Source organism: Ischnura elegans, chromosome 4 (assembly GCF_921293095.1).
Source record: "Ischnura elegans chromosome 4, ioIscEleg1.1, whole genome shotgun sequence".
NCBI lineage: Eukaryota > Metazoa > Arthropoda > Insecta > Odonata > Coenagrionidae > Ischnura > Ischnura elegans.
In genome coordinates this window covers 59,382,253-59,389,786 of record NC_060249.1, presented here as the reverse complement: position 1 = coordinate 59,389,786, position 7,534 = coordinate 59,382,253, and the positions used below count along the sequence as shown (strand labels likewise).

Below are 7,534 nucleotides of genomic sequence, written 5' to 3'. Positions count from 1 at the left end.
AAAACGATATAATTAGGTAACAATTTTAATTTCAGAGACGAATGCTACCCAAGAACCTATACAGAAAACTTTGTTTTGTGATGAAATAAGTTCAACTCTCAGCCACTGGCAGCAACATAAATAGACACCATGGCAACTATTTGGTTGCACAAATATTTTTTGAGAGAATACAGGGTGTTTCAGGAGGAATCTGCAACACTTCAGAACGTTGGCACAGCGAGGGGGGGTTTTGGGGGATGAACCCCCCCCCTAGAGCTCTGAGAAATTGTAGATAATTTTACTTAATTAGATCAATATTACTTATATAATAGTGTAAGGATTGATAAAAATATCCCTCAGAAAACCATAAACCTAACCATTTTGAACCATTTATCATAAAAAATTTCTGTCCACACACCTCCTGCTTACCCCGGCGGGTATTACATATCTCCCACACACCCCAGTATTAGTTGCCTCTAAAACCCCCCTAACCTCAATTTCTAGCTGCGCTCCTGCTTCGGGAGGAGGTAGAGGAGACAATTTTAAGCTTTTTTTTCATAGACATGGGATCGCAACTCCTTAGTTACTGATGTATGGCAATAAAAAAACTTTTTTAGATGCACTACTGTTCTCATGAAAACAGATTTTCTTGGGTATCCAGCCATTTCGACATTTTATTTAATACTCTGGATTTTTAAGGACATGAGATAATCAAGGTTGGACGTAAATGTGCTATTATAACACTCTAAAACAATAAATTTTTGAGCTTAATTAAGTGAGAACTTTGAGCGAGAATTGCACAATCCCAGCCATTTTGAGATTAACTGTTTCAGAATATTATAATCACACAATTTCGTCCAACCTTAATTATTTAGTGTCCTTAAAAATTCAGATTATTAAATAAAATGTCGAAAAGGCTAAGCAACCGAGAAAAACCGTTTTCTTGTTAACTACAAAGTGTATAAAAAAATTTTACGTTGCCGCAGCTCAGTAAGAAATGAGTTGCGACCCCATGTGTATGAGCAAAAATACTTAAAATTACTCATCGTCCGTACAGACAGCCGACCCACCGAAGTAATTTTTCTCGACCCCTTAACTGGTTAATATCAGTAAATTTAGATCATTAACTAAGCTTGGAGCTAGTGGATATGAGTTTTTTTTTTAAGCAATACGGTTCGAGATGTCATTTTTGCCGCCATAGGTTATCGGGCGAATTGACTTCCTCGCAAAGGGAGGTCATCGGGGAGCGGACGCGTATCAATAATAGAGTGCGGCAGTTGTTCAACAGTAGAAGGTGATTTTGATAGAGCCATGCGGAGTACAAATCAAGTGAACAATGGCAAAAAATAGGAATGGGATAGAAAAGTAACGAAGAAGTTATCAAGGAAAAGCATTTGAAATTGATCACTTGCTTTGAAAATGAAGAGCGTCAAAGCGATATTTCGCGTAAGTTCAATCTCACGACGTCGAAAGTCCGAAAAACGTCAGTGACATCAGCCACACCAACTTCAGCCAAGCGGTCAACACGTACGCGAAGTTCATTACTGGAAAAAACGGAGACTTTTAATTACCTGGATTTATAATAAACGGTTGAATGACGTTCCTCTATCACAGGCAGTTATTTGTGCAAAAGCTGTGGCTTTATTTGAATCTATTAAAGAAGATGAGGGTGATGATTACTGCGAGACATTTAGTGGAAGCTCCGGCTGGTTCCAGAATTTTAAACTTCGAGCTGGTGTTTCAGTGCTACGATATCAGGTGAATCTGCAAGCATAGTCGACGCCGCAACATTTTCTGATGAACTCCAGTCTGTGATTGAGAGTGGCTCCTTTCCTCCTCAACTAGTTTTTAATGCTGATGAGACGGGATTGCTTTAGAAGTGAATGCAATCTCGTTAATTCATTTTCAGGGAAGATAAACCTGAGTTAGGTTTCGAGGCATTTAAAGACCGTTTCACGTTGCTGTCATGATGCTAATGCCTCAGGGGACTTCAAATTAAAGCAAGTTATGATTTATCATTCAATAACTCCTCCAGCAATGAAATAGTATTCAAAGTAGCATTCGTCTGTCATTAGGATGAGCAACAAAGGGCCTTGGTGGCACAAGAATTTTTTTAGGATGGTTTTAAAATTCGTCAATTGCCGGCAATGCATTACGAACCCATGAGATAACATGCATTTTTTCCTGGATGTTAGCCCACCCGCTCGAATGGTGGGAATTTCAAAAGCACGCACAAATTTATTTCAACGAGAAAAAAACGTCTTTTAATGTGCGCGTACTATTTTTAAAGACATTTTAAACTATAAATGTTTGCATGAATAAGGTATTCTAAGGCTATTTATTGGAATATAGATGGTTTATAGGAGATTCGATACCCAACACTAATGCTACCGGGAACACATCCCTATCTCCCCAATGTTAAAATGCTCTCAAATAACGCAAATTCGTATAGTGCAAAGACCCCAAGGAACGCATCCCTTGCGCTAAGCGAGGCATGGGGTATTCCCATCCCCGGGCGCTATCATTTGTGTGGTTCCTCTTTCTTCTTCCCGTTCTCCAGTGCTCCCAATGTCTCCTCCGTTACATTTCCTAGACCTCTGGAGAGGTCTTTTTTTTTAAACTCCACCTCCTGCTCGGAACCGACCGAAAACTACCTGACCGTGGGAAAGAACAAAGTAATCGCTCGACCTCTCGGCTTGACCCCGCCCGATTTCCACCCCTACCACCCTCACCCCCTCCCCCACAGTGCCCTCACTGATGTGCCCCTCCCTGGAAAACGTAACCCACACCACAACACCCGACTTATGTGCCGCAAATTAAATTGACGTAACTTTCGATTTGCGTAACTTGACCTTACTATGATCCAGGCCGATAGCAGATATATATTAATAATATTATATCTTTATTCCACTCATATGAAATTGCATTACAACAGAAAACCCTTTAAGAATGGTGGAATATATAGGTACCTCTTGTGAAATCGTTTTGGGGCTACCATCATATACTGTTTATACAGGAATGGAGTAGCAGATCCAGGATAGGGTCAAGGGGGGGCTAAATATGGGGTAAACTCCCAGAAGTATTGCGAGTCCGAACAAAAGTACTATTCTATCTAGTGTAAATTTGATATCCAAGGGGGCTATATCCCCCTTACCCATAGATCAGCCACTGCAGGAATCAATATAATAGAAATCAATCAGGCTATCAATACATGACAAATAATTTTCTTTCGTTGAATTCAGTGATTTTTTAATACTCTTTGCATTCAATTGTGATATTCAAGTAATGTACATGCACAAAATACTAATACACATGGTAACTAACTTGCTTTTAGAAAAGCATAACAACTACATACATACAATATACCTTGTATTGAGAACATTTTATGCTACCTTTATTAGCAAAAACTCTACTTCCGATAAACTCTATATTCCACCGATCACAGCTATGTCCGCGCATCAAACATGAAATCAATATTAGACGAATGTCGATAGTTTAGATGACTGATGCATCTCAATATTTCTAGCTCCAAAGGAACGATATATTAAGGGAGATGCTTTGACCAACGGATTTGTATAAGGAAATTAATTGTTTCCCCGAACAATAAAAGACTTTAATAGATGCTTGGTGGGTCTCAGCACACGCGTCTACTTTTCTTTATTTGTTAACAGATGGTGTCTCTACACCCCCTGCCACATACTTATTTTTTCACGGCTTTTAGGGTAGCATCTACTTGAACATAACTCCAAATGCATCGAATATTGATACTTTACTTTCTACTGGCTAATTTCGAGAGGTATTGGATATTTTCTTGACTAATGATTGTGAAAAGCCGCTAATAGTTACTGTGAGTCAACAGACGTTCTTCTCAAGCTTTTATCTCTTAAGCTACTTCAATCTAAGTCACCTTAAGGTTTTGTGATCGAGCCTTTATGAGGACGCATCAAGCCCCGTTCACTAGTTAACTTGGCATAACTTAACTTATTATGAATCAGAAAAATGGCATTATATCCCATCAACAATTATACAATCGAGGCAACGCAGTGTCTAAATAAACTTACGAAATGGAAGTTAGGGTTTGCATTTGGAGGTGTGTGAGATTTATGAAATTAAAGTAATTGCGACTCCTCGGGATAATAATGAGGCGGTTTCCCCTGGCCTTCCACATAGCAGTGCTACAGGTGTTAAAGTAAATGTTACCATGCCTGCAGGGAAATGAGTGTCGCTGCTTTGTCCACCGTGGTCTTTACCTTCACTCATATGAAAAAGAGCTGCTGCCCTCAGAGGCGCCGACTCCATGGGGCCTAAGGGGGCCCGAGCCCCCTCAAAATTTCCTTATGCATATGAGGAAAAAAGTGTCAGGCTTTTCGATTTTCCGCGAAGTGTCCAGATATCGAGATTCGAGTTATCAAGGTTAGAATGTTGATCTTCTTAAACGCTTAAAAAACTTGAAACTCACTACTTGTAAAATTTCCTGGGGCAAGATCCCCGGTTTTGCCCCCCCCCCTCAATTTTTTGTCAGTCGGCATCCCTGGCTGTCCTCTCCCCCGAGTGATGGGAGGCATAATTGTTGGCGGCCTCCCCCATCGCCAAGTCACGGCATCTTCACACGGCATCATTTAGATGACATATACTACCCAAGGATAGACCCATACCACCTCGGAATGCCGCTGCTTTTTGTCCAAGACTGCTTATTCCACAAGTAAACTCGCTTATATCGCAGCTAACCTCTATATCTAGAGGTTGAACCACCCCGGAATTCGTAACCCGGTGGACGCACTCGGTGCCTTAAAGAAGCGACGTTCTTCTCTTTTACAGGTTCTAAAGTATGCAAAAGAGAAGAAATACGTTACTATGAAAAGGATAGTGGACAGGAGAGAGGAATGAATAGCGCCTTCAAACCAATCTTAGGATTGTTGACTAATGATGATTTGCAGGTGAAAAAAAATTAAAAACCGAAGGGTGGCCTTCTGAATTGAGCTATTTGGATATCCTATGTTACCTAGTTATCTATTACTTGAATAAAAAACAGCTTGCTTTCATCTCAAATTGAAAGGAGGGTTAACAATTGGCAACAGAAGAAGGAAATGGAAGAGAAACGAATCTCCGAAGAAATAAAATGATTAAATGAGAAAAGAAAGAGTTGGAATCACTCAATGCCTTGCCTGTCTTACCACTCAGAGGGACCGCCTTGAAATCCAAAGCATGCAATAAATAAAATTTGGGAGGGAATTTGACCCCTAACTTTGAGGAAAGCACTTGAGTAGAATATGTAGACAATGTGTATCTATCCACAGTTTAAATCTCCAACTCCTCTGTCAGGGTTCCAAGGGGTAAGGAATAATTCTCTGAGTACCACAAAATTACAAACACATTATCCGTACAATCAATCCGTCAAAAGGTACATTTTTTGTGCTCGAGAATGACGCCTTTGCGTCGTACCAAATAAGAATTTTGTTAAAATTTACAATATATAGTCGATTCGGCCAAGAAACAACTCAATTTCAATAACTTGTGTACGGCACTTAGTAGCTAGTTCAGCAGAATAATGATAGATGGCGTATATTACACGCTGATCTTTTCTATTAAATACACGAAGATTGGAAGGTAATTTTTAGCTAATACTAATTTATATATTTATAAGAAATAAAAAATAAAACTTTGTAAGGTCCACTCGTGTTTTTTTTTTAAATATGCACGACCCGGGTTTCGTAACGTAATTACATCTTCAGGTGACTGATATTCCGTGCATCTATCGGAAGGGATTGTGTCCTTACAGTCTCGCTCATTTATGTATAAATATAAGATGCATGTAAAATCAGTCACCTGGAGATGTACTTACGTTAATAAACCCAAGTCGTGCCTATTTAAATACACAAGTGAACCTTACAAAGTTCTATTCTTTTATTTCCAATGTGGAGAGATTTCACGTAGTCGAGTCTGAAGTTATCAGTTATACGAGTATATTCATTAATCATAAATCGTTATTGTACTTTTCCACACGATTTAATTAATACGACCAGTAAAAGTACAATAACGTTCTATTATTAAGAATGGATTTTCACAAAGTAAAGCCAGAAACAATCGAGTTTATATATTCATTGTTAATTTCTCCATAAACCCGCCTTAAGTCGGGCTCATAAGTAGCCAAGTTACGCCAAGTTGAGTTGATGTGAACGGGGCACTCCATTATAAGGCTCCAGATCCCTCACCCCCCCTTCTACCTGTAAGTATAAGTTTCCCCCTTCCCCTTTCTCCCTACATGCCAGGGTAACCCTCCATCGTCTTTCCCCAGCATCCCATTTCCTGGTCCACGGACGAAAATCTCTCTCCCGAGGAGGAAGGGGTCGTCGGCGCTCCTTTTCCTCCCGCCCGCGTCTAATTACGGTGAACTGCCGGTGAAGCAGAGGGGGTCTCCACCTCCTGCCCTTCCCCCGAAATTCTTCCCGCGGATCCAATGACCTCTTTGCCCCTGTCAAATGTGTATGTATGTGCCTTCCACGACCACTTTCTCCCTCGCAATACGAATGGAGATCATTGGTTCGCCGAGCGACAGCACGTCCATGCATGAGAAGACGCATTGCTCTCGCTCGAACGATCTTGTTTTATCCTGATTTCTTCCTTTCCTCGATTTATTCTGATTTCCTGTCGTACAACTTGTTTAAAACTTACGCCATCATCTTCAATTAGTGAATAATCATAATAATTGCAAACGGAAAGATAGGCAAGGGACGGCCGCTAATGATTCACATAGGACTGGTAATTAAGAATGTAAAAGAGAAGAAATACAACACGATGAAAAGGCAAGCAGATTGAAGAGACTGATTTAGAGCAGTTTCAAAATAATCGAACGATTGTTGGCTTATGATAATGATGAATAACCTCGTTTTCATTCTCAAGCCGATTTTGGAGTATAAAATACTCTCTTACAATAAATTTGTTAGTAGGAAAACATGCATCAATATCCTGGATGATACACCACATAGGCAAGATTTGAACCCGTGACCTTTAAGTTGGAGGGCAGGGAAGTTAACTCGTCGCCACCGACGTCGGAAAAAAATTTGTCAGAAGTGGGATTCGAACCCACGCCCGGAGAACCGGACTGCGACCTGAACGCAGCGCCTTGGACCGCTCGGCCATCCTGACTTATAGCAGATGGAAAAGTGTAACGGTATATGACTTCGTTTTACGAAAACCCAGTGGCTTAGCCAGGATTTTGAAATTAGGGGAGGGTTAACCTTAGATTTCGGGGCCCTACCGTGATGTATGGAAAACACCTCAGGGCAAATGGGGGTTCTCCCCCGGGAAATAAAGTAATTTTTAGGACTCAGGAAAAGTAATCTCGTGCGAGTATTTAGTAACTTATTAATTGAGGCCATCTTCACTTTTGTTAGAAGTTACATTGAAAATGAGGGGGTGAGAAGCCAAGGGGTACAAGTAATTTTTTTCTCAGCTGAGTTTGATAATGTTAATTATTAGAAGAAATGCACAAAAATTGGTTGCCATGGGATACGAGTGAGTCTCTGTTCTGTGCTGACATCGAGTGGAAAATCAA

At 40.3% G+C, this 7,534-nt stretch overlaps 1 non-coding gene across 1 annotated transcript; it reads right to left on the bottom strand.

Moving 5' to 3' along the window:
• Positions 1-7,041: 7,041 nt before the first annotated feature.
• Trnal-cag lies at positions 7,042-7,125 on the bottom strand. The gene has a single exon. It is a non-coding gene; the product is annotated as a tRNA-Leu (tRNA).
• Between the last annotated feature and the right edge of the window lie 409 nt (positions 7,126-7,534).